This window comes from Triturus cristatus, chromosome 7 (assembly GCF_964204655.1).
Source record: "Triturus cristatus chromosome 7, aTriCri1.1, whole genome shotgun sequence".
Classification (NCBI taxonomy): domain Eukaryota; kingdom Metazoa; phylum Chordata; class Amphibia; order Caudata; family Salamandridae; genus Triturus; species Triturus cristatus.
The window spans coordinates 1,381,802,768-1,381,830,019 of NC_140590.1; positions in this window are offsets into that span (position 1 = coordinate 1,381,802,768).

The following is a 27,252-nucleotide window of genomic DNA, read 5'->3' on the forward strand; positions in this document are numbered from 1 at the left end:
ACCTACTACCTAACCTACCCATGCTTGAATCGGAAGAGGTAAGTACAACTATTACAACAATGAGTGAGTGATTGTGAGTGATTATGCATGTGGTGGCAGGCAGTGAGGGAGGGTGTTCAACTGTAATTTGTAAACTTGATTTAGATGATTTGCTATGTTTGGGGCCTGAATGATGGGTGATCATTTTTCCTGAGGTGAATGATCTTTACAAACTTACTTAGAGGAAATTAACTCCTATCCTTTTTTTCATCACCTAGAATGACTGCACCAGAAGATCACTTGATTTACAAGACTGCCAAATTCCAATCTGTTGCTTGCATCAAAAAGTACATACAACTGTATACCTACCACTGTTCTTGGATTGGAACAGATAACTATTACACTAATAAGGATATTTTATTGAGTTACTGTGAGTGAAGATTGTTGGTTCATGTGGTGGCAGACAGTGACGGAGAGTGTTCAACTGTAATTTGTATATTTGATTTAGATGATTTGCAATGTTTGAGGCCTGAATGATTAGTGATCATTTTTTCTGGAGGTTGTTGCCCCTTTCACATTTAGGGGCATAGTCACTAGAGAAGTGGCGGAGCAAGGCATTAGCCTCCTTGGTTTAACACCACACTCCGCCACTTCTAAAACACAGGGCAGCACCATATTTAAAACAAAATTGTGCAGCCCTGCGTTTCCTCCTGCGCTGGCGCTACATTTAGCAGCCTAGTGTCTGCATTGAGGGGAAGATTGTTTATGTGCAGGAAGGTGCCCCTTCCTGCACATAAACAATCTTTTACATGGTGTTTTGAAACTTCTATGTGTGCTGCTTAATGCAGCACACATAGAAGTTGCAAAACATCATTTTTTATTGATTGTTGATGTGCAGGAAGGGACACCTTCCTGCACATAACGTATCAAAGGTCTTTTGCTGTTTCTATGTTTGCTGCACAATGCGGCACACATGGAAACAGCTTAACGCTGCCTTGTAAATAAGGCGTAGCACATATTGCCACAAGAACGTCACTGAAAGTGACGTTCTTGTTGCTATAGGGGCTTATAAATATGCCCCTTAGTGAGATTTACTTGCAGGGTCCATTCCTTTTTTCTGGTTCTTCAAAGACCATTCAAGTCACTTTAGTTAACAAACAAAAACCTATAGAAAATGCTGCAATTCTGTTTCTCTACGTGTTCTTCAACAGCAGTGCACTACATGTCTATCTTGATCGGGTCGGGTCAGAGATGGAATTACTCAGAGTGAGGGGGAGGATGGAAGAACTTAGGGTGGTACTACCTCATTAACAGCTAGAAGAAAGAAGTTATTGACTTCGAAGGGGAACCATGACACTGAGGCCTAGTACTCAGCTATGTGAAATGGCAAGAGATGCGTTGATTTGGGAAATGCTGCTGAGTGTGTGTGTTGCACTAGTTGCAAAAGTCCTCTTGTTTTTTGCTCTGCCTCTTAGCCTTCTTGGTATACTCTTCTTGAAGCTTACCTTATTTCTGTCCTTCTCCTTGACTCTACAAAACAGTTTCTGTTTAGCAATCAGTAGGCCTTCTTGTCCCCTGCACACATGAAAGGGGAATACTGAGCTCAACACTCCTGCTTACCTACCAGACTGGTCCAGACACGCACCCAAGAGTGATGGACATTTCTGAGGAGAATGCAGGTGCACAACCCAGTTTTGAAACACAGTATAATTTTTCTTTTAACAATCATATTTTTCAAACTGAGTGGGTTCACTCTTCCATAATTAGATTTTTTCTAACCTAGAAGACAGAATATTTAGATATCTGATAACTTGCATCTCTAGGGCAGAATGACTGTTTGCAATGCAATTAACTGTACTGTGCCATACCCAATCCTTTGTTCCTTTCACAACAGATCGATGACAATGATGTGCTGCTCATCACCAAGATGAATATTGTCCTTGTGTAGTGTTTGTCTTTGTCACCCCTTTTCTCAAATCCACTTTCCCATCCATTCATGAAACCCCTAACCCTCTTCCCCCGTAATGTGTGATTTATTGAGGAGTGACTTAATTTACACCATAAATGGAATACACGATTTGTGGGGTAATCTGCAGGATGTTCGATAACTTAAGTAATAGCCACACTGGCCCTAATTAGATATAGAAGAACACCAGTCACCAGCATCATCATTCAAGACTTGTGTTGTGTGAACTCTTAACCTTGTCCACTACAGACTTGACATCCACTTTTAATGACTCAAGGATTTTGCAACTTTAGTTTTAATTAAACACTTGCTCCGCATTGCTCAGAACTTTTTTGTTATTTTATGTTATGTTATGTTATGTTATTATTTTCTTATATAGCGCACAGATGCCGCAGCCAAGAGGCGTCCCGGCGCTTTAGGAGATGGAACACACAACACAACAATGAAGACCAGAACACTGAACTATACAGAGGAGAATAAATGGGTTTTTAATTGTTTCCTGAACGGAAACAAATCGTGGATGGAACGAAGTGAGGCAGGCAAAGAGTTCCATAATGTAGCCGCCATCACCGAAAAGGAGCGTCCACCCATTCTGGACTTTTTGAAACGAGGAACAATGGCCAGATTGGACCCTGCAGACCGAAGAGCTCTTGAGGGGACATAATGGAGAATGGTCTGGGTGAGAATAGGAGGGGAGGCCAAATTGAGAATTTTAAAAGTAAGGCACAAAGCCTTGAACTTGATTCTTTGGCCTACTGGGAGCCAATGGAGATCATGGATAGTGCTGCGAGCAGAAACAAATTTAGGGAGGCCGACCAGCATCCTGGCCGCCGCATTTTGTACCCGCTGAAGGCGGGCAAGCTCAGCTTGATTAACACCCAGAAACAGGGAACTGGCGTAGTCCAATCTGGTCAGCACCAGAGCTTGGACTATGATCTGCCTGGTGTCTGCGTCAAAAAATTTAAAAATAGGCCGTAGGCATTGTAGAGCACCAAAACAAGTTCCCGCGACACGCTTGATGTGGGGAATAAAAGACAATTGATCGTCAAGCCATACGCCCAAGTTTCTGATTTCGGCGACTGGAGTAGGAATAGGACCCAATTCAGGAGGCCACCATTGGTCTCCCCAGAGCTCGCTGTCTCTACCAAAAAGAATGACCTCCGTCTTGGTGGCGTTGAGTTGTAAGCGATTGTTCGCCATCCAACCGGCGACAGCTTTGAGGGCTGCCTGAAAGGTGGGGGCGTTCATGTTGGAATCGCCATTAAGTGATACCGCCAGCTGTGTATCATCGGCGTATGACACTATTGTAAGACCAAAGCTGGCAGCTACCTGCGCCAGCGGTGCAACATACAAATTAAAAAGGGTGGGGCTGAGGGCCGAACCCTGTGGAACTCCCTGCAGAATGGGGCGTGGGGCAGAGATGTAGGGAGGAGTAGAAACTTTAAAGGTTCGACCCGTAAGAAATGATCGAAACCAGTCAAGCGCTTGTTCTCCAACTCCTGCCTCCACGAGGCGGTGTAAAAGGATGTGGTGGGAGACCGTGTCGAAAGCGGCACTTAGATCCAATAGGATCAGTGCCGCCGTCTGACCTTGGTCTAGTATTTTCCTGATATGTTCCACCACCGCCAAGAGAGCGGTCTCGGTACTATGACCAGCTCGAAACCCATTCTGGGAGTTATCTAGTATGTTTGCTTCTTGCAGGTGGAGGGATAAAATCCTGTTGGCGTGAGCTTCGGCTAATTTAGCCATCCAAGGAAGGAGGGAAATAGGTCGGTAATGCTCTGATTTGGAAGGGTCAAGAGAAGGGTTTTTTAGAATTGGTATAATAGTGGCCTGCTTCCAAGCAGTGGGAACACTACCAGTTCTAAAAGAGAGATCAATTAAGCTCTGCATCGCCGGGTAACAGCAATTGGCGAAATCACGAAATTGCATGGGTCTCATAGGGTCATCCGGAGAACCTGATTTAACTTTGATCGTCAAATTTAGGAACTCCTCTTGGGTAGGACCTGGAATGGCTAATAAGGATTTAGAGGTCAGAGGGGCACTGTTAATTTCACTAACAAAAGGCATAGCAAACGACCTGTATATAGCCTCCACTTTTTCAACGAAAAACGAGGCCAGATCTTCGCAGTGTGTCATAGAGGCAATGAACGTGGAGGCGGTTCTTTTGTTGGTGAGGTCCTTGCACACCCTAAAAATGGTCTTGGTAGGGTTAGTACTGTTTTTTATTTCTTGTGAGTAAAAAGCAGCCCTGGCTGAACATATGGCCCTATGATACATCCTGATGCAAGATCTATAGGCTGCTTTAAGATCAGTATCATAGTTTTTGCGCCAAGCGCGTTCTGCTTTTTTACAAGATGCTTTCAGTACCCTAAGAGATTCGTCATACCAGGGACTGGGGGAGCCGGATTTAGCCTTGCTCCACCTAGCTGGTATAAGGGTATCCAGAGACTGGTCAAGCCACTTACAAAAATCGTCATAGCCACGGGAAACTTCCTGAGGAGGTTGAGGTTGGTGCTGCAGCAACAGATGGTGAAAGTGCTCTAGGTTTAAGTTTCTCCAAGGACGCTTGAGAGTCTTAGGCAAGTTGTTATTGGCTAGAGGGATGTTAATAGCAATATGCGTTTCGATCAGATAGTGATCAGTCCAGGCCATAGGCTTGGGCTGGAGCACTTCAATATTAGAGGAGATGTTTGTCAGAAAAGGATCCAGCAGGTGTCCACCGATATGAGTCGGGAATTTAACCAGTTGGACTAATTGAAATGCCTCAAGATCAGTCTGAGGTATACTTTTTTGTGTCATTTTGTAGTCTGGTTTCAATTTTTTTTAAAGCTTTGATATAATTTATAACTCACTAACTCAGTTTTTTTATTTACATTTAATTGCCTACGATCAATACTCCTTTCAATTAATCCTACAGTTGGAGCTCATCTGGTTGGAAGTGGGACCTCGCTTGTGAAGTTGCAATGCCTTTCCTGTTATTGCTTCATCTATATTCAGGTAAGAGAACTATGGTGTGAAGTGAACTAGTTAAGTTAGTAAGTAAGAAACTAACTGCTACTGAAGATAAGTAATCATGTATCTAGGTTGTTACAGGTAATTTAGGCAATGGCAGCATTCACCCTAATGGACAAGATAGTTACAGAGGTATATAACTATCTATAACTAACCTGTATACATTTCTATAAGCAGATCTAAAAAAAAAAGGGTGTGTAAAAGGGCAGCAGTGCAAGTAAAATGAGGTACTGCAGGCATAAATTGTGATGAAAAATGAGTTTGCCGTTTATTTTCTTTTTTTAAACACACGCCCCATCCACAACAGGCCCACTCCTCTCTCCAAAGAAATTGACCCATCCCCATTCCACAACCACTGTCCATAGAAACTGTCCATCAAAAAAAAACAAATCTGGTCCTTCCCACCTTCTCGATCCAGAACAAGTCCCTCCCACAAAAATTGTTTTTTTTTTACAAAGGCCAGCTAAAAGAGGGCATTGCCCATTTGGGTCTGGAACTGGTCCAGGCTCTGATCTATCCTTTCGAGCCAGCTCTCCATACCATCCAGTTGCTGCAGGATGCGCTGCAGCAATGTCCTGTCAGAGCGGGAGGGGGCAGCAGCAGTTCTAGTCAGAGCCCCTGACAGCTGGTGGCTCTGCTGGCAAGGGAATGGCTGGGAGGCTGGGGGTGTCTGCTGGCTGCACTGGGGCCCAGCTCAGAAGCAGCTGTTTGTTTATGCCTCTTCATCCACCAGGGCCACCATCCGCCAATATTCCTGTTGAATAAGTTCCAGCCTCTGCCTTCGCAGATGGGCCGCTATCTCCTGCCTGGTGGGTGGTACGGGTGGACCAGAAGGAGTAGCTATATCAAGAAAAACAAAATAAAGAAATACAAATTGTAAACTATGCTCTGTGCAAACAATTGTTTACAAGTAGTGGGTGGCACTGTAGCAGAACATTGCTGGTCCCCTAGGGCCATTGGAATTTGATGTGAATATGATTGGGAAAATCAAAAGAACAATTGTATATTTTACACACATATGCCTGGCATAAAAAGCACTGGCAGGAAAGTATTAAGGCAGAATAACCCTGGATTGAAAAATCAGTGATTTGATTTTTATTTTGAAGGTTTTTCCAGTAACTAAACAGACACTTTGAGTGGAAAAATACAAATAAATTACCTCTCATTAATGAGTAAAGCATTATGCACTATGGAATACAAGTTGTGTTGTGCTAAATTAATGGAGGCATGCTAGCCTGTGCGTCAGGTATTTTGCTACAGTCTGCAGCTGGGGTAGCTGTAGTTGACAATTATCCATATTTAATTCTAATCACCCTGCTCTTCTCCAAATGCCTTTCACTATCTACCCTGACTCCAAAGAGGCAGATGAATATTAAACAGGAAACTACAACACACACCTCACATATAAAATGTGGATATTATCATGTAGATTGTAAGTAGACATTGGGGAAAATGATGCACTGCATTAACCCCTTCGCTGCGGCGGAAATTCCGCCGCAGCGCTGGGGGGTGCGAGGGGGCAGTGCGGTGGCGCGGTGCTCATGACGGAGCCACTCCGTCATGAGCCACGGTTGGGCTGTGCTCATGACGGAGTGGTTCCGTCATGACTCCGCCCACAGCGCTAATCGCCCGCACAGGCGGGGAATTAGCGCCGCGTGGGCGGCGCGGCCGCCAACGGCCGCAGCATGACGGAACCACTCCGTCATGAGCACACGGCAACCGTGGCTCATGACGGCGTGGTTCCGTCATGAGCACGGAAGGAGTTAAAGGGAAAGGTATGGGCTATAAATATTGTTTTGTCACTGAGTATCCCATATGCCAAACTTAAAATCAAATCAGGCACTTAGTCCTGCTTTACTCACTGATCAGTTTTGAATAATGAGATAAATAGCAAGTTTCCTCCAAGCTATTCAATCTTCTTTTTTTTTATAATACATCAATGTATTTCGTTTGTTTAGCACAAAGTGTCTTTTTACAACAAAAACACACTTTATTTGGAATTTCAGAAATAATTTCGTGAAATTGCAAACTAATCAAATTGTACTGTTTAAAGTCCAGAATTGCACTTTCCATTGTAGTTTGTGAGTATACAATATTTGGAGACAATAAAACTTCAGATACGGTACAATAGTATTTGATTCTGCATACTTTGTAATTGGTAGGACCTTCTCAGGATTTGAGTGTAGTAGATCATAATTTATTTGCTCCAAGTGTATTGCTGTACCTTTAACAAAGCATAACATTTGAACAAGTGTTCTCATACTTGAAAAATGACTTCCACATGTTTTTTTATTGTTCACACAAGGTTTGGGGCCATGCTGTGAGGAGTAATGTCAAGTCAAACTTCATTTGTATTAGTTAATAAAAACTGTTACAAAAAAAGAAAAGAAAGCTTATAATGATGGAAACAACACGTTTTTTTCTCTTGCAAATATGTAAATGCCAATTATCGCCTCTCAAAACCTAGCAATGATGTTGACCAAACCCACTTTAACAGATGCATTATTGTATCAGCGCAACATTATTCATCAAATTGGCCCTCATGTGCAAAAAGATGTGTATCAAAAACAGCAAATTGCTTAATTCCTGTTTGTTCAAGCTAATAAAATCCAATAGGTTATAACAATAGTAAAACACCATATACAGTGTATGACCATTTGTCAGTGATTGTCGAATATAAAACTCTATAGCCATAAGACTATTAGCATGATAATGCAGAGAGGTACAGTTACAAATGCTGTCTTGTTTTTCTTCCACAGGTTTGCGCCACAGTGTCCGCTAATGTGTTGACACCGCGTTCCACACACCTTAGCGAGTGTGTAGGTAACTCATATTTTTAATTTTTTTTCACCACGTGGCACTTCACCTTTTGCCACTAACTTCACTTTGGTCCTGATGAAAGCTCCCCATTACTTTTATTCGTGAGCTGAAACATGTAGACCCACCACATAGCCAACTAACAGATAATTATTTCTCCATTTAGTTGCATCACATATCTTTTTAACCAATACCCTGAGCCGCCAATAATAAATCTTCCAATGGCAAGGATTCTCAGCGGTATTTTTTAATTATCACCACATCACATTTTTGCACTACACCAGCTCCGCTGTAGTCAGGCGTCGCAGCACAACCGGGAGGCATTCGGCCACCCGGTTGGGGCCCCAATGATGAAGCATGACACCAACCAGGTTGGTGTGTGAGGGGTCATTTAACCCACTTGGTGGGTTCCCAAACATTGCTTCATTTGACCGTACCACACTACATTGGGCGTGTCCACCTTTGACAAAGCTTATCTAAATCCAGGGGATACGGACACAACCCCCCCTAGTTGTCCCTAGCTCTCCCTTTTGTTCTTGACAGTTACAAATCCCTCACAAGGGCCTTATTGTGATTTTCGGATACCCGTCCAAAGTGCTGATGCCTGTTGAACATATAATTTAAAAACCATTTTAAAAAAAAGAAAATTTCAGTCAAACTAATATAAAAGCAATTTTATAACACATCATAAATTGCTACATTTTTAAATTAATAAAGGATACAATATATTAAAAAGGGGCTCGGATTCCCCAGAATAGGACCCCCTCTCGAAATACCCGAGAAAGGGCAGCAAATTTTACCCATGGGATTGTCCTGTATTGTTCATGTTCCGGATACAGAGACCAGATTTAATTGGTTCTTATTCCTTGTGTAATAGTCTGTTATACGTTTCTGGACTTGCTGCCGTGATTGGAGGGGGCCCAGACGAGGCCGCATAGTGTTTCTAAGGTGTTTCACAAATTTCCCATAATGTGCAAGGGTGGTGACATCAGATTGAGAAAGGCACACTGCTGATTTCTCTGTGCAGGTGCGGGCCCCCTGCCTCAAGAATATTGGCCTAAGTAAGGTTCTGCTTTCAGCGGTCATTGCGGTACAGCAGCACAGACGGTGCATCCAAGATTCATGTTTATATTCACATGGTCTACATGCGGCTCCTTTGCCCTGATTAGCCCTTGCCGTATTAAAGTCTGATATTGGTAGGCCAAGAAGATGCATGTACATGATATCTTCTTATTTTCTTTGATCGATGGCCGGCACTAAATAGGGCTGAGGTCTTGCAACCAGGTGATTTAATGGGCATAGTATCTCCGAGGATTTTGGAGAATCTCGATCTTGGCAAAAAGTCACCACTCGCACCTGTCTATTTATGATGATTTTCCATGTCATATAGGAAATTACTCCATTCAGAGTGCTGCTTGATTTATCTCAGAGGTTGCTATTGCATTCTGTAATTGTCTGTTCCAGGGCGATCCTGGTTTCTCGAAGATGGATCTGAGACAAGCCTTAAGTGACTTTTCTGGTAATTTTAATATACGAATATAAAATGTAAAAAAATCAGATTCTATGCTTAGAGATTGTTTCACCAGGTCAAATGCCAGTCTCAGCCTAGCTCTGCGACGATATTTTATATCCAGCACACTGAGTGTGTTCCAGACATTCCGAGCAGGCACCACGAAAAGCTTGATGCCCATATTGTAGAGCGGGAAGAAGGGAGGCTTGAGTTACCTTTCTTATTGCCCCAGCCGATGGACTCTTTCATTTATTATTAAGATCAACTAGGCCGTAAATGATTGCAGTAGCTTTCTTCTTTAATGCGCATTTGTGGGCCGACGGCTTAGCAGATTCCGTAAACCACACCCCAAATAGTTATATTTTAGGGATGAAGTGATGGTCTTGGGTCATATGGTACATGTGAGCGCTTTTTTGTTCTTCTAGTGGCCAAATACTAACAATTTGGTCTTACCTGGGTTGATGGTAAGCAGGTTTTTCTCATTATAAGCATGTAGGCTAATCAGTGCTTGATGGAGGCCAACTTTTGTATGGTCCATGATGACAATATCGTCCGCATACTGAAGAATGTGGCGCGGTCTGTGGCCCAGACAGGGGAGAGAAAGGTTACATTTTGCTAGCGCCTTCCCCAAGTCTGCTGGGTACAGATTAAAGAGTAGGGGTGCAAGCACACAGCCCTGCTTCAACCCTCCAGAAGTTCGAATTTGGGAGGAGAGTGTGGTTGGCCCGACTCTCACTCGAAGTGGCAGAGTACAGGGAAATTATGGCTCTTAAAAGGATTGATGGGATGCCCCAGCATACCAACATCCTCCACAGCGTCGGTTTGTCCACTTTGTCAAACGTCACAGTGAAATCTACAAAGCAGCAGAAGAGTGGGAGTTGTTTCTGTTGGGCCGCCTGCTGACTAAGGGCGGCCAGTACGATGATATTGTCAGTTGTGGCTGCGCCTCCATGGAAGCCTGTTAGAATAATCAGGAGCAGCCCGTTCTCTGTAACCCAGGTTTCCAGCTCTTTTAAAATAATTTGTGCATATGATTTTGCCTCTAGATCTAGCTGGGCTATTAGGTGATAATTGGCTGGCATTGCAGAGTCGCCTTTTTTAAATATCAGGCATAGAGTGGAACATCTCCATGCTTCTGGTATTTGCCCCGAACTGTAGGCAAAATTGAAAAGCGGAGTTAAATGAGCAGCCCACTCCTCTGATGCGCATTTAAAGATACCTGCTAGAAGGCCACTGGGACCTGTTGTGCAGTCCCCTTTCATGTTTTAATGAGTTTTAGTGTTTGAGATGTTGAAATTAACTCCAATTGACCCTCTTTACTCTGTGGGATGGGCCCTTATATCTCCATACAGGGTGCAGTTGCTTGGTTCCCATTGAATTGAGCCGGCATGTGCGTCTTCCATCCAGCTTCCGCAACTCAGTTTTCCCTCATTGGATAGGGTTCTTTTAGTTTTTTATCATACCTCCAGAATTGAGCAGAAGATCTCTCCTTGAGAAACCTATGTATCACTAGCCATTCCTTTTCCTGAAGACCCATCTTTGCTTCCCAGACCTTTTTTTTAAATGCTTTTCATGACTCTTTGACCGTCCTTAAGTTTTTACTTGAGGGGTTTGTTTTACATTGCCAGAGGCTTTTCCTTAGGTTTTTCCGTTGTGAGATGATATCCTGGTCCACCAACTGTTTATGTTATGGTGTGGCTTAGTGAGGTGGTAATAGCTACAGGAGCCGAGGATGGCGTCTAATACATCTTTAATACATTCTCCCATTGATTTAAAAGTGCAGCCCGAGTTAGGGTGTTGTTATTATTGATCATCTTCATATGCCTTGTAAACACCTGACCAGATTGTGAGGGATGCCAGTTGATTCTCCTAACCATGGTCTTTGTTTCTGCTCCTGTTGAGGTCCCACTCCCTGATAATTATCTGCTACTGATGTCCCAAGGTCCAATATTAAGGCTACAGTATTATGGTCGCTTTCTTCACGGTTTCTTATTTCAAAGTTAAACAGGTGGTATGCCAGATGTGGGGTCAAAAAAATGGTGTCTATTGTTGATAGACCCTTGAATGTGGAACAAGCCCTGCTTTTGAGAGCGGTGCATACTTTCACTTGGTCTGCTGACTTTCAGCAAAAAGAGGCTAGTAATCCATTCACTTGTTCCTGTTCTTTATTCATTCGCGCCTTGTCTGGATGGTGCCCAGAAACTTCATATTGAAGTCCCCCACGATCACTGCTTCCTGAGAGGGATGAGACAGAAGAATTTCTTCTAGGCTAGTGCACAGGCGGTTTTTTGAGGGCTAAAGTAGCAGTTAATGAGAAGCAGAAGGAAAGCTGTCTGAGCAAACCTTAGCCTGTTTATTAGCACAACTTGCAGCGCTGAATTGTTTTGGTTATAAGGGGTCATCTTGAATGTGCTTTATAAAAATGTAAAGGCCTTCCAAATAAACTTGTTCGTGTAGGAGGTTTGAAGATTTCATAAAAGTCATATAATACTGTAGGATTTAACACCCAAGTCTGTAGGCAGATGATGTCGATGTTTTGTAGGTATGCTCGTCCAGATTTCGATGTCAAGGTGGATTTCAGTCCCGCGACATTCCATGAGATGATTCTCAGTTCATGCTTCTTCAATGGATTTTGGGTCTGCGAGCAGGGTAATTGTAACCAAAGCTCTTGTGTGATGCTAGGAGTAAGCTTGATGGGTGCCGTTCTGAGAGTTGGCCCACCGATTCTGGCCCACAAGTTTCTAAGGTCTTGAGTGACAGCTAATGTTTCTATGGTTGTTAACACAGGATAGTACCAAAGAGATTGATGCTTTTGAATTGAATGGTAACCTGTCCTGAGTGGCACCCCATACACCCTTTTGTGTACAACTACATTGTACTGTCGGGTCCTCTGTGAGTAGTACATGCGGGTATTTTGATGGGCATCATTTTTTAAGTTCAATGCTCCAACCCTCAAAGGTATCAGCTTCTCTCGGAATAGCATCTCTGATGGCAGTAGATCCCCAGTTGGTAATTGTAGTCTCTGAAGACCCTTTTCCGGGAGCTTGAGCAAATCTTACAAAAATGAGGTCAGCTGATACTAGGTTTTTCAGTAAAGGAATGTGTTGTAGTAAACAGAGCAAGTTTCCTCTATTCAATATGTCCAGGGACCCATTAGAGGTAAAGTGCAGGATAAATGCCAGGCCCGCCTCATCATTACCACCTGACCCTCCTACTATTGTGATAGTTTCATCCGTCCCCCACCGTTGTAGACTTCTGGTTCCATTACAGGTACCTCCTGAAATGTCCTTAAGCTGAGTGTTTGTAGGCAAGCTGCTTTCTTATGTCGTTCTAATGTTATCCCTGGGGTCCTGTCCCTCCGTTAGGGGGTGAGTCTGGTGATGTTTTTTCCTTATTATCCCATGTTCTGGATTCAGGCAGGTTAAATAGTTGCTCAGAGAGTCTCTAGTATCCCCTTTCAGTTAGGTGATCGCCATGCTTCCATGACCTCAAGCAGAAGACCCACCGAGATCTTCCCTGAATGCCTGGCCCATTGTAAAGGTAGACCCTGTTTGCTTGTGTGCGATCAGTTGCGACGTAAGAGGCGAGGAGATAAACCCTATCTGGTGAGTTGCTACTTGTTGTTCTACCATTCCTATGTTGGAGAAACAAATGGATTCCTGTGTTGCTGGTGCCCCCAGTCCAAAGTAGCATTTCACTGGTGTGCCTTGTAACTTCAAGCCATATTCTGAAAACAGTCCTTGATGTGCTTCATTTTATAAAGTGAAATCCCTTTCCAGGTGGTGTTGTGTTGTGTTTATTGCTTCGTCTTGTTTGAGCCTCCGGGTGGGGGAGTGGTATTCTCTATTATCTGGGAGTGCGAAGCTATACACAGGGTGCTTAGTTTTATCTTGGCAATCTATGTGTTGGAAGGCGCTTTTGTTTTTGAGTTTTTTAAATTTCTTTTTTGCTCTCGAGAGAGTAGGCATGGTCATAAGTCCCTCTGAGATCAAAAGTTTTGGGCCTAAAAGGGGGACTTTTTTTTCGTCTGCAGATGAACTATATGCTCCTGTTGACTAGTGAGGGTTCCTTGCTCAGGCTTTATTAATAGATTGTCTGCTGGTTTGAATCCTGGGGGTGGCACTGGGTTTCCTTTGTCAGGCAGGAGTTGTAGTTTATGACTACTTGATGAACTGACTGTTCTTTTCCTGATTGTGTGTCCACAACTGGTTTCCCTGGAGCTTGTGTTAGATTTTTAACACTATCTAAAAGTGTTCACACAATTTCCGGGAGCGAGCTCAATTTGTTGGCTATAGAAGACCAGGGGAAAGATATGCCCCCTTCTATCTGCCCTAGTTTAAGGTCTAACATTCTTACTCTCAGGCCTAAATCCATTCAGATTGAGGCAATAGACTGAATTAAGTTGATTTGAAGCTCCATCTTTTGTGATGGCCAGAGGAGTGCTTTGGCAATTGTATCTTGTTTAAAGGCAATTGAAGCTAGAGTTGAAATTAGTGGGCTGGTAGAGTTAGCTGAGGCAACATTTCCCAGAGGAACGGACCATGGGGATTTAGAACTGAGATTCAACTTGGGGGGGTGGTGTTTGTGCCCAGGATGCTTCCATTTGGAGTTCTATTTGTGCTTCTAATGTATCAAGAAACTGATCGGATGTACTGAGTCTCATTAATTTCTTAGGCGGTGATTGAAAGGAGGAAAATTCATCACTATTTATTGTCATGACTTGTGCGTGAGTTTCCGACATTGAGAGAAGAGTTGAAGGCAAGGGCAGTGAACCTGTCACAGGGCTTTGAGCGGTTGTCATTTCTTTATTGATAATTAAAGGTCGACCTTTGTACTGTGTCTCCTGATTTAGCCCGGGGAGGGAGGTTGACCGTTTGAGCTTTTTCCTCCTTATCTTTTTTGCATCTGAGACCACCCTGTCAGCAGATAAGGACCGCCTGACTTGCTCATTTGAGATTATTGGGCGTCCAGGGGGTGAAGAGAGAGAAGGCTTTTGTGGAATTTTTGAAAATTATCCTTGGATCTTACACCGGAGGGAAGAATGAGAATTATCATCCTGAGATATTTCCTGAATGATGACATAGCCACCACGGGGTTTACTCTTGGTCGTGCTTGGTTAGTGCTGATATTGGCCTATTGGAGTCTAATTGTGTGAGCATAGGATACTCTTTCTCCCTAAGGTCCAACACTGGGCAAATGCTAATCACATCCCTAAGGTCCTGTGCAGGGATCTCTTCTGGCAGTAGAAAGTTATCATCTGGGGGGTCGCTCTGCTTTTTCCGAACCAGGTTTCTCTTCTTTACCTTGTTGTGTGGCAAGGGCCACCTGAGATTTTACTAATTTGTTGCATTATCATTGACAAAAAGGAGCTGTTGTACTAAGGGACTGCCATTTACAAAATGGAGCCAAGGGGGTCTTAAAGGCAGGTCGCCCCCCACTCATAATCATATACACAAAAAGACCTGCCTCGTACACCTATCTTAGTTTTAAGTCAGAGAGCAATCGATACTTTCTACTCAACGTGCTGGCTATTGTACAATTTGTTGCCTATTAGCCGTTATTGCTAAAGATCAGTTGCTACGGAGTACTGATGTCTCGGGCTATAAAAATGCCTGAAAACTAGGTGAATTTGACAAAAAGTTCCCCTAGAAACCTATGAAACCCCCCACCACTATGTGTGAGGAGAAAAAGGAAAGGCAGGGAAAGGAGAAAACAACAGTCTCACAGTCAACAACACCATCAAAGATTGATGTCCGTTCCAACGCCTCAAAGTAACGAAGTGCAGAAAAAATGAGGATGGTAGTGCCTCACGGACGTAACCCCCACGAGGTGTAAGCGGACAGGTACTCGTCCGTTACCTCACCTTCTCATCATCAGCAACCACCATCCAAAGTGAAAAATGAAAAGTGACATAACAGGTCTAGCATCTATTCTAATACCTATTGTGAAATGAACTAATAATCTAAACTGTGTCTGTGTACAAGAAAAGAAGGAAAGAAAGGGGTGTCGACCCTAAGACTAGGGAGAATGAGTCTGATCAGGACCCTAAGTGCTCCCAGTTAAAACCGGGCAGACCCACACTAGCTAAATGAGACTTTTTATTCAATGCTGTGTGGCTGTCCCCTAAAAACCGACATGTTTCGTTGCCTGTATGGATTGGCGGCAACTTCTTCAGGGCTAGGGTCGACTAGCCTCTCTGCTTTACTTGCGCTGACCAGTGTGATATCTGTCAGGACCTAGGGGAAACATAAAATAGACACGTACAGATTCAGCTGAACACCCCAATTGCTCACGTGCAGGGAAAACATACATTCAATCAGGCAGTGAACATAATGCCTGCATCATTTCAACCAGACATATTTACCGTAAGGGTTGCTCACTTACAGCATACCTAACCCCACGAAACTCGAGGGTCTGTGCTACCTCAGATGCTTCTGAGTTGCTTGCCCGCAACCTGCGCATACATATATCTAAAATGCATAAGAAGGCAGAGAATTAGCACCTTACGTATCAATATTGCGCAAGATATACACGTATGTTTAATACCATCTGTATTGTAATGGCCGGCTACTCAAGGTCCTCTCTGTACCCCGTCTAACTGCCTTACTCGTGTCATTTGTTGCCAGGTGCCTGATCTCATATGTGGCTGACCCCATAAATACTGCATTTCGCTCCCCAATGTATTCTTAATTCTACCTCTATATCTTCTTAGGTGTTATATCTAGGTATGTTTGGTATACACTCCGAGAGGGCTCTCCTATTACCCCACCCCATTGTCGAAAGTCGAGGACATAGGATATGTTACATGACTTCTATCAGGGACTCCGAGTATCTATCTTTACCTTTCTTTGTGTACCAGTCCACCGCCCGTAACCCACTCTGGATCTCACCTCATCAGTGTCACGTTTCGAGTTCTGTCAAACCTCCATCGCGGGCTCTGTGTCCCGTGCCTGTTTAAATACTCCGCGCACGTTGATTATACTCCTGCGCGGCCCTGGTTGGAAAGCTGTTGCGGCCATGTTGTGTAAACCTGACTTAGCTCCCGTATTGGAGGTAGCCTACGTGATGTCATGGGCATGCGCAGACGCGCAATGAAGGCAGTGGCGGCCACCTTATGTATCCCGGGACAAGTATACCCGTACTTCAGGATACAAGTGGGGCATAGTAATGCTTACATTACTCTACTCGATTGCCTTCGTAAGTAGAAGGTATAGTGACGATAGTATATACACTATGCTAGTTCACATACTGTGTTACCTATGCCATCACACCCCATGAATGGTCCTGTGAGATGTACTCGGATTACTACATCAGGGGTCCAAGAGTTACCCTCTCCGACCTACCTCTGTGTGTATACTTAATTATCTAGACCCTGAGATTCATGGATACGGTTACAGTGTGATGCAAATATTAATTTGTAACCTGATTCCATTCTATACAGTCATTAAGGCCCTGTCGGTCTACTCCCTCCTGGTAGATCCATCTTGCCTCCTTCGTTGTTAGTCTGGCATTGATGTTATAGCTGTCACCCCAGACCCGTTCCAGTACTACCCAACGTAATTCGCGAGGCCCATGTCTTGCCGTCATAAAGTGCTGGACCAACTTTGTGGTTAATTTACCCATCCGGATAGTGCTAAGGTGTTCTTGTACACGGACCTTCACTTTTCGCGTGGTCAATCCAATATAGTGAAGGCCGCATGGACATGTCAGTCTGTATATAACTTTGTTAGTGTTACAGTTACTGAACGCATTCAAATACCAGCACTTGCCATTTGCCAAAATGACGCTCTTAGTTGGGGTAGTTAGTTCGCAAACATTTACAGCCGCCGCATTGATGATGTCCCGATGGAATTCCTGTGGACTTAACCTCACACTTGGGTCGTGAGTGCACCAGGCGATCGCGTAAGCTAGTAGAGCGCTTAAAGGCAAATCGGGGTTGAGGCATGGTCACGGTCGGGGTATGGAGTAATGGCCAGTGTTTCATGATCACTTGTCTAATTTGGGTTGATAAAGGGCCAAATGTGGTCTAAGGGACTGCAACAAGAGCGCCTTGGATTAGCTAGCTCCTGCTAGACTGGGCAGCAGTAGGTTGCCCACCAATATTTGGGGCAACACACTAGAAGAGAAGGCGAGATTTTCTGGGAACTTCTGAGCTTTGTGGAAGCCTTGTAGAGAATGATAGTACTCTTTTTAAAGAAGGTGCCAGTGCGACTAAGCATCTGGGGTAACGTAGTCCAAGTGTCCAGGTGATCGCCAGCGGCCTGAAAAATGTGCCAGGGGGATCAAACAGAAGCACCCCTGACCAGTCGCGGGCCACACCCTACCCTGAGTAGGCCACTATACTTCACTACCTACCCTACCAAGCTCAAGCACCTTATATGACCTGCTCCCTTTATTGGTATCTTCACACCTTATACTTCTTGTCTCACTTTAAGTCATCTTTTCTCTTATTTCTCCTTGTGTCTCCTTATGTTCCTTGTGTACACCGTCCAGTTAAAAGACTCAACAGCTGATGGCAGACCAAAGATCCAGTTGAACCCTATGGGCTCTCCAATCGCCCTCCAATCACCATCCTAAAGCCACTTCACCTGAAGATTGGGGCAATGAAAGGAGGAGAGGCCAAGCAGGAGCTCACGGTTCCCGCAAGCCACACCCAGTCCTAGCTGGGTCGCTTCTGCAGGAGTTCCGGGCTCACACTCCGCTGGTGGCCTCTAATGCCACCGCGCTCTGGCTCTCTCCCTATGTGAGCCTGGTTAAAGGTGACTCAGCCCTCCCAAGCCGATACCCCGCTGCCACGTGAAAAAGCGAGCACTGCCGCAAAGCCGAGCAGCCTTATTTGAAGGTGAGGGTAGGGGGAGACCACACTGTCTGTCTGCAGCAGCGGTGGTGATGGTAATGGCGCTGGAGCATCAATTTGTCATAGTAATTATAAGGGGGCCTTTAGGGAACTGACGCGCTTGCTACAAGAACAAGCATGGGAGGACCGAAAAGAAGCAATTGAACAGTGGGACTGTACTCTTTTCTGGCATGTTATCAACAGCTCCTGTTTCTCAGAGCCTTCAACAAAAGCCTCATGTCACAATATTACCCCAGAGCAATGGAATGCCCATTTTGAGGGAGATGACAACTTCGGTCAAAGCGGGGGATCTATTAATGAGTTAGAGCCCTGCCCTTGTGATGCTCCTATTACTTTTACTCTGGATGAAGTGAGGTTGGGCATTGTGGGACTGTCCTGGAATAAGGCCCCAAGACCCGACAGGATTACTTTAGACCTTTTCCTGGACAATACCGATATAGGGGCCTCAGGTTTTAATAAGGGTGCTAAATGCCGCAGTAAGGAACGTGATTTCATGGTCCACTGCCACCATTGTCCCAATTTTTAAGAAGGGGGACAGGGACAGCCCTCACAATTACCATCCTATATCCCTTATTGACTCAACAGTCAAGGTTTTGGCCGGGTTTTATTAAATAGACTGACCACGTGGTCTGACACAAATCAAATTATCTCGGAGGCGCATTATGGATTTCGCAGAGGAAAATCAACTACAGAACAGTGATTAAATCTTTATCTTTTAATTTCTAATTATACGATCGCCCAATCTGTAGCCCTCTTTTTGGGCTTCATGGATCTCACATCCGCATTTGACCGGGTGAACAGTAAGAAATCTAGTATATATGCAAATCAAGAATAAGTTCAATAAATGCAGCAATACCATAGTTAAGTTGTAATATCTCAGTAGGTTAAGGCGCAAGAATATGACATATCGAATTGCGCTAATCACAATTGTATAACTGATGATAGAGACACGGAGGAACTACTTGATATGACTTCAGAATATGGCCTTAGTCAGTTGGTCCAGGGTGCCACACATACGGCAGGACACTCCCTGGACGGGCTGTTCACAAACAACCGAGCCATCTCTAATTTAACCACTCTCCCGTTAATTTGGTGAGACCATCAAGCCATTCTCTTTAGATATAAGCTCTTACAAACCAATAGCCCTAACACAGCTAATTCAAAAATTATGGGCAGAGCATGGCATAAAATTGACCATACAACTTTGGTCAACGAGCTAGCAAAAAGCGAACAGGATGCAGAGAAGGATGTAGAAATCTCAGCCAAAAAATATACCACCTGGCTTGAAACCAACTTTGCAAATCTAGCTCTTAGTACTTGGATTATTAAAAATAGGAAATCACCATCTGCCCCTTGGTTTTCTGAAGCCTTGAGAATAGATACACAATCTTGCAGAAGGCAAGAAAGGATTTGGCATAAAAACTATGAACTTCCAGAAAAAAATAGATATAAATCCATGTTTTCAGATTTTTAAAAAAAGTTGATCGGGGAGTAAACTCTCTACTATACAGCAAAGATAGAAAATGCTAGTGGTTCTAGTAAAGAATTATTTCAAACCGTGAAAAATCTGACCGCAATCAAAAAAGATGATTCTGCTAATTTTAATCAAGAATTCTGTGACGCCTTCGCTTTCTCCTTCAGAACAAAGGTAGACCAAATCTATAATCAGTTCACCCACTCTACATCAAATGGTAAAAAATGTGATCAAGAAATCAGTGAAAATGTATTTCCTTTTAACTTCTCACTGACTTCTCCTTTGCAAATCACTAAACCGATTTCCATGACCAAGTCAGGCTCTCCGGAAGATCCTTGCCCCCCTAAGATCTTACAAAATATTTGCCATTTTATTGGACCATACCTATCTAAGATATTTAACCAGATGATAGAACAATGATCCTTTCCCACCGTGTGGAAACAGGCCTGTATCCTGCCTCTTCTAAAAAAAAGTAATTTGGATGCAACAGATACAGCCAACTACCAGCCTATTGCGAGAATCCCACTTCCGGACAAGATAATTGAGAAAACCATGAATGCGAAACTTTCCACCTTTATTAGAACTAATAAGATTTTAGATCACAGTCTGTTTGACTTCAGAGCTAACCATAGTACAGAGTCAGCTCTGATTAAAACCACAGAAGAAATCTGCTCCTCACTAGACAGCGATGGGTAAGCAGCCTTGGTGCTGCTTGACCTATCCGCCTCATTTGATACGGTAGACTATACTCTTATGATTTATCGTCTACAAGAAATTGGGATGGGAGGTAAAGCCCTCTCCCCGTTGACATCATTTTTATCAGAGAGGACCCAATCAGTTCATTTGGTCAAATTTAAGTCGGACTCTTTCACCCTTCCATGTGGTGTTCTGCAGGGCTCGTCGTTGAGCCCTACACTCTTTAATATTTATGTAGCAGAACTAGCTCCACTGATAAGAAGTTTTAATTTGATTCCTACATCTTCTGCCGACGACACCCTGCTGGTGATCTCGACAGTGGATGGAGACATTAATCACTCGCTAAAACTCCATGACTGTGTGCTTTCCTTAAGTCATTGGATGAGTACTCATTGTTTGAAACTGAACTCAAGCAAAACCGAGGTGATTATGTTCAGAAACCTCTTTCCACCTTGGTCACCAGCTTGGTGGCCAGATAATCGTGGTCCCCTCCCGACCCCGGTAGATAAAGCAAAAAACCTCGGAGTTATCATAGATGAAAAACTTTGTTTTAAAGCTCAAGTCTCTAAGGATGTGTCTTCTTCATTCTTTATGATTAAGACTATCAGGAAAATTCTGCCTTTTATTCCCAAACCCTGCAGAAAGTCAGTTGTAACATCCTTAGTCTTGTCTAAACTTGACTATTGTAATGGACTGTATATTAATGTGCAATCCACCTTTCTTAGGAAGTTACAGGCAGTACACAATGCTGCCGCAAGACTGATTCTGGACATACCTAAATATCAGTCTGTCAGGTTAGCATTGCGAGAACTCCACTGGCTGCCAGTTGGCCAGCGGATAAAGTGTAAGGCACTCTGCATGGCCCATAAGGCATTACACAAAGAAGGACCAAAATTTCTAGAGGACCTTTTCAGATGGTACTCTCCAAATGGAATTCTGCGTTCGGCTAACGCACACCTGATGCCGCCGGTCAGGATTAAAAAGGTGAATTGGGAGGGGGGGAGTTTTACCTTCAACACCACTAAGGAATGGAATTCCCTTCCCTTATATCTCAGAAAAACTCCCTTCCTTCTTGAATTCAGGAAACAACTGAAGACTTGGCTTTTTCAGCAGTAGTAACACAGAGTACAGTATGTAGCACTAGAAGCGCCAAGACACCCGAAGCTATTGGTGCGCTGTATACATTTTATTAACATAACATAAACAGAGATAAAAGCAAACAGGTGTTCTATAAAAAATCTTCCATTCTCTCTCTGAAACATACATCAGATATAGGGTGACCTATAAAGGGTATCTAAATTGGGAGCATAAAAGAAGAAGAAGGTGTCAGCATGCTCAGACTCAAGTAGGAGTCTAAAAGAAAAGGAAATAGGTGTTTAGCATAAAGCTTTACACCCTCAACTATAAGGCAAGCAGAGAAGTCTGTGCCTCTCGAAGTCTAAAGGGAATCTATCCTAATCTAAGTAAGTGAACACCAATTTAAAAATATCAGGAGATTTAGAAAGGTTTGTATCTCCTTCACACCACCAGGGATAAATCAAATCACTACTTGAGTGTATTTGCAACATCACTCCAGGTTCACAATGCATCGAACTGAAACTTTGGTTCTCAACCTTGAACGCCTTGCCATCCTGGTACATGATGAACAGAAGGCCTCTTTTAGCAATTGTTTCTCCACGTTCACTGCTAAGTTTTCCTCCAAGCCTCTCTATCAGTCATCTTATACAGACAATAAGCCTTTCTGTAGCTAACAAAATAGTAAACCTACAAGAAGAGAAACAGATGCTTGAAAGCAAAATGTATTTCAACTGAGGCCTGTTGTCTGGCCAATTTTAGTCAAGCATTTAATGTGCACTTTGAATACATGATTATAAATGCACACATCTAACTTGAAAAATAAATGTAAAATCTGAGTAAAAGAATACATGTTTACATACACAAATATAACTTGAAGTGTAAGTGTAAAACGTGAACAAAGAATACATGCCTTCATGTTTAAACTGAACATTAGTGCACACTCATATAAATCTCTAGTTTCAACAGTAAATGCACTTTATTAATATGTTTAAATGTTTCACCTCAGTTTATAAAGTTACGGCAGACAGCAAGTATAATGTCAAATCCACATATATATTCACATTTCTGGGACATGTATTGGAGGAGTCTAAATTGCACTGCCCAAACTCTTTAGATAAAAATGTTTACTGGTAGTCGATGCTATTTCAAGGAACTACTGGCCATTCTGCAACTCTGGCGTTTCTAGTTGACTTCAAGTCAAGAGGCTGCTAACGGAGCAGAATGGGCTACCTTCAACCAACCAAACCGACCATAGTCCCATTCAAAATGTAAGGTACTGTTGTGTGTGGGTGGTTTTGAACAATTTTTGGTTTTCAGTTCCTGCTCTACATATTTTGATAAAATATATGATTTTGTTAAAATACTTTTATAATCTTTTAATTATGTTATTTTTTTTAAATAATTATTTTTGGGGTAGTTGAGATCCTCTGTGTCAATGTCACTTAAAAAAGAAAAAAACACATTCTGACTCTATGAACATTCAGATACCACATTCTTAATGTTTTCATTGCTTGTTTTTATACCAGATTAAAAAAATAATAATCTTAAAATAAATCTGACCCAGTTTACTCCAACATTCAGTTTCTTAAAAAACCCACACATTCTTCTCGGATCACTCTGTTCCAAAGCAAAAAAAACCTGCTGTCGCTCCTTTGAGGTTGAAGTCGTAGGTTCAAGAGGGCGATTGAATTAAAGTGAAGGAGAAAAAATTATTTTAATTGGGTGATACAGGTTTACGAAATCTGTGGCCTTATTGACGTTTATGGAAGCATATTGCTATTTAGGAGTGATGGGTGCATCTCAAATGCGGGAGAGATGACAGGTTTGCGTGCCCTCCTCATAGAGTTAGTGCGCAGCGCGTACTCCAGGCTCGCCGCGTGGGCTGCAGGCCAGCTGTTTTTCCATCAGCTCCGCAGTCAGTGGCGGTGCTAAGCCAGGCCTGCCTGCTGCCGTCCGCCCGTCATGGGAAGGGCTGTGCCGCATACCAATGCTTGTTTACTTCCCCGCGCCCTCGGCTGGCTCAGCTGCGCGCCTTGCCGCTCCAGGTGGCAGTAAAAATATGCTGCTGTCACCACAGTCTTCTTTCAGCAGCTGTACTGACTAGATAGAGCATGAACGCTCAGCTGGAAACTGCATTTTGTTCAGTTCCTGTTATATCGCGCCAAAAAGGCAGGCGAGGGCAAATTTCGTCGGATGCACAACTGACAGCCTTGGTTAGGTAACGGAAAATGGTATGACGCACATAAACACTTCAGGGGCGAATCTTGGCGCCTAATGTTAGATGGACGAATACATGCAAACATATCCTTCAAAGGTAAAGATTACAGCTGTTTCCTCTAGAGATGGTTGCTTCTGTGTTCTCTCATTGGCCGGGATCCAGTGTGTGGTAGAGTTCAGAGTCAGACTTCCAAGTCTGTGTATTAAGAATTGTTCTTACCTCACATGTCTGAACTGGTGCTACAGTAGACCCCACTTCTTGCAGTTGTATTGGTTTGTTTGTCAAAATAGGGCCTTGGATCTTGGTCTTGGATCAATGTCATGGTGAGTGCAGGTATGTGATATGTGCTCCAGGAAACCACCATGTCACCATTATATTACTACTGGCACCTATCAGCTATTTTGTATTAATAAAGTTTTATATAGCGCGAACTAGACCCTGGAAGGGTATCGGAGCGCTTTACATATGTTACATCAAATAGAGTGAGACCTGGGAACATAAATATGAGTAGATACCAGGAAAACTACTTCATCTCCTCTAAGGTTACATTGCTAGTGGGGAACAACCTTTACAACGCAACTTTTACAACGCACTACCATTACAACGAAACTGTTACAAAGCGAGTGCATTGACAACGCAGGACATTACAACGCAAGTCTTTCCATCGACTTGCACTAGATGGCGTGCTAACATTAAAAATAGTGTAGTTTACTATCCCAACACCTTCCCTACTGTTACGTGGACTGGAGTTGGAATAGTAAATTACACTTTTTTAATGTTAGCACGCCATCTAGTGCAAGTCGATGTAAAGACTTGCGTTGTAATGTCCTGCGTTGTCAATGCACTCGCGTTGTAAAACTTTCGTTGTAACAGCATGCGTTGTAACAGCATGCGTTGTAACAGCATGCGTTGTAACGTCATACATCCATTGCTAGTACTTCTAAGTGGGCCTGTTATGGTTTTAACAAAGCACTACCGGTGCTGCTGAGCAGAGCTGTTGTACTAATAATAACTGGATTACTTACCAATAATTGTCCTTTCATGCTCTGTACCTACATTAGAAGGTGGAATTGTTCGATTCCTCAGAAAATTCACCCCTTGCAAGGTTCCATAAGTTTATATTTTTAAGTAATTTTTCCCCATTCCGCTTCATACCCTGACTCCACGCGTGTCTCCATGAAGGGGGATCCCACCTATCACCCTGTACCTTACCAAGCGACAGAAAGGAACGCTAACCCATCTCCTCTATGAGGGAGGGGGTGAATGTAAGTACTTGGAAGCGGAAGGGAGAACCAGAGTAAAGAGCTACAAGTAAATAAACTGGCAATTACCACTTCATCCCCTTCTTCACCCCATTACCGCAAATGCCAACAACACACCTGCAGACAGCAGACTCCCGGTTTTTACAGTGCAAAGGGCTGTATTTTAGCTTTTTTTCCACCCAAAGTTGCCTCCAATTTGATGCATGCCAATGGGGAAAATGACATTCCCTTATGTTTTTTTCAAATCTCTCTTTCCTCTTTCCAGATGATTGCATGTACACATTCTGTACCCCAGAATGAACCACAAAGGCATGCCAGTGTCTTGATCTAGTATAACCAAGAGTAAAACACACTCATAGAAAGAAGTAATAAAACACTGAAACTCCTTATGCATCCATAGTAGAACTGAAATTCAACAATCCAAAAGCAACAACTACTGCGATGCGGGCAAAACATTAATCACCACTTCCAAGCAACATCCAACAGCAACTCTAGGAGCTCTATCCGGGCTGAAGACAGCCCATAAGTGTAATGTCTATGTCTTTGACTCAGCCACAGAGGGGCAAACTTGCAAGAAAAACAACAGCACAGATCTATCCAAGAAGTGAAGCATGTTCAGACCCCTGATCTTCTCCATCAATACCAAATGAACCAAAGAAGACAGAACCAAGAGCCAACACAGAGACCCTGACAAAGAATAAGACATTAAAGCAGGAAGAAGATGCCTAGGTCACTTTCTGTCATCAAAGTGAAGGCAGAAGCGTCCTCCTGCATAAAACTAGGTTGTATGCTAAAAGATGACGACATGGAAAATATTGTGGTATGGAAAGTCAAACAAAAGTACTCTCTAGCACCGCCAGAATCACACCTAGGAACAATGCACCAAAAGAAGACCAATCAATCAGGTGACTTGTAAAGCACGACTTCTCACCCGTAAGGGTCTCATGGTACTGGGGGACCAATGAAAATACGAACACCTTCGAAGAATTCTAGGAAGAAATCTGTATAATCTAGGGAGGAACCAGGTGCCCATTCAGGTAAACGATCTAAACAGCTCTGCAACACCAGAGAAAATTATTTGAAGAAGCCCTTGAACCAAGGAATAAAGGGTATTCGAGCTCTGATAATCCCCAGCTGAATAGACCCACTCACCATGCATAACAAACCCGTAGACACTGCAGCCAAGGCAGAATTAAACAAAACACCAAAGCAAAAGGAGTTCATTTGAAGGCAACGCTGTCTGCGACACCAGCCCAGGCATGTCTGGAGTTTTTGCGTGGGAGTTTTTGCGGGGTCCACATCAACAAACCCAAGCGGGCACCTTAATTACGGATACCTAGTTCAAAGTTTTCAAGAACATGCCGTGAAAGGAATGAGAAAACCGGATTGCTGAGACACCCGTAAGGAAAAATGCAGAAAGAACAATTGATGGACAGACTGCAGAACAATGTCATACATTCACCCCAGTACATAGATCTGGGCTTAAATCCATCGTTTTTTTGCTCTCCATGCCATTCCAGTTTGGACCCAGCCATCTGCAAATCAGTCTTGACCCTGCGCCCAATGGGAACAGTCCAGCCCGAACTGCCAGGCCAGGTCCTCCCTGGACTGAAAACAAGCATCCTAGGGCCGGTTTCGGGCTTTCAGCCCTCATCAGCCAGGATAGCTTGACTCCAGTGGCATGGAGAGCACGGGACCCACGTTTGGGCACACCCGTCCCACTCAGGGTGACAAATGCAAAAAGAACAATCTCTGTCTCTCAGACGCCCTTCGATTTCCTCCCCTTTGTCAAGGGAGATTTTTCCAGCCCCCTAAAAGCCCCTCTATCACATGTTTTAGGATGCAGGCTTCGGTGCCTGGCATCTAGAGGTGGCCACTGCAACAAAAATGTTTCTGTTTTGGCTCGCTAATCGGAGCACTCAGATTGACAGGTCAAGGTTTAGTTTCCTGAATCCGAAATAAACAGTAGGTACCAAAAAAATAGTTCCTCTGTCTAATGGCGTTTGCTTATGTTTTTTAAACTAATTCAAGGTCTGTATTTATATTTAGTTTTATGAAACGTGCTGCTATTAGTGTTTGCTTTCTGGAATTTAGGGCCTCATGTAGGTAAATAAATTTTACCGGTTCATAAATACCGAGCCGTACCGAATCGGTAAATTAGAACCGGTAAGTTATATGTAGGTAAAAATTCGGTAACAGTTACCGATTCGGTAACATTCGGTAAATACGAATCGGAATTCACCGAATCGGTAAATACCGAGGTGGTATCCACCGAATCGGTAAATACCGAGGTGGTATCCACCGAATCGGTAAATACCGAGGTGGTATTTAGCGAATCGGAAAATACCGAGGATACTACCACCTTCCCTTAACTAAGTAGC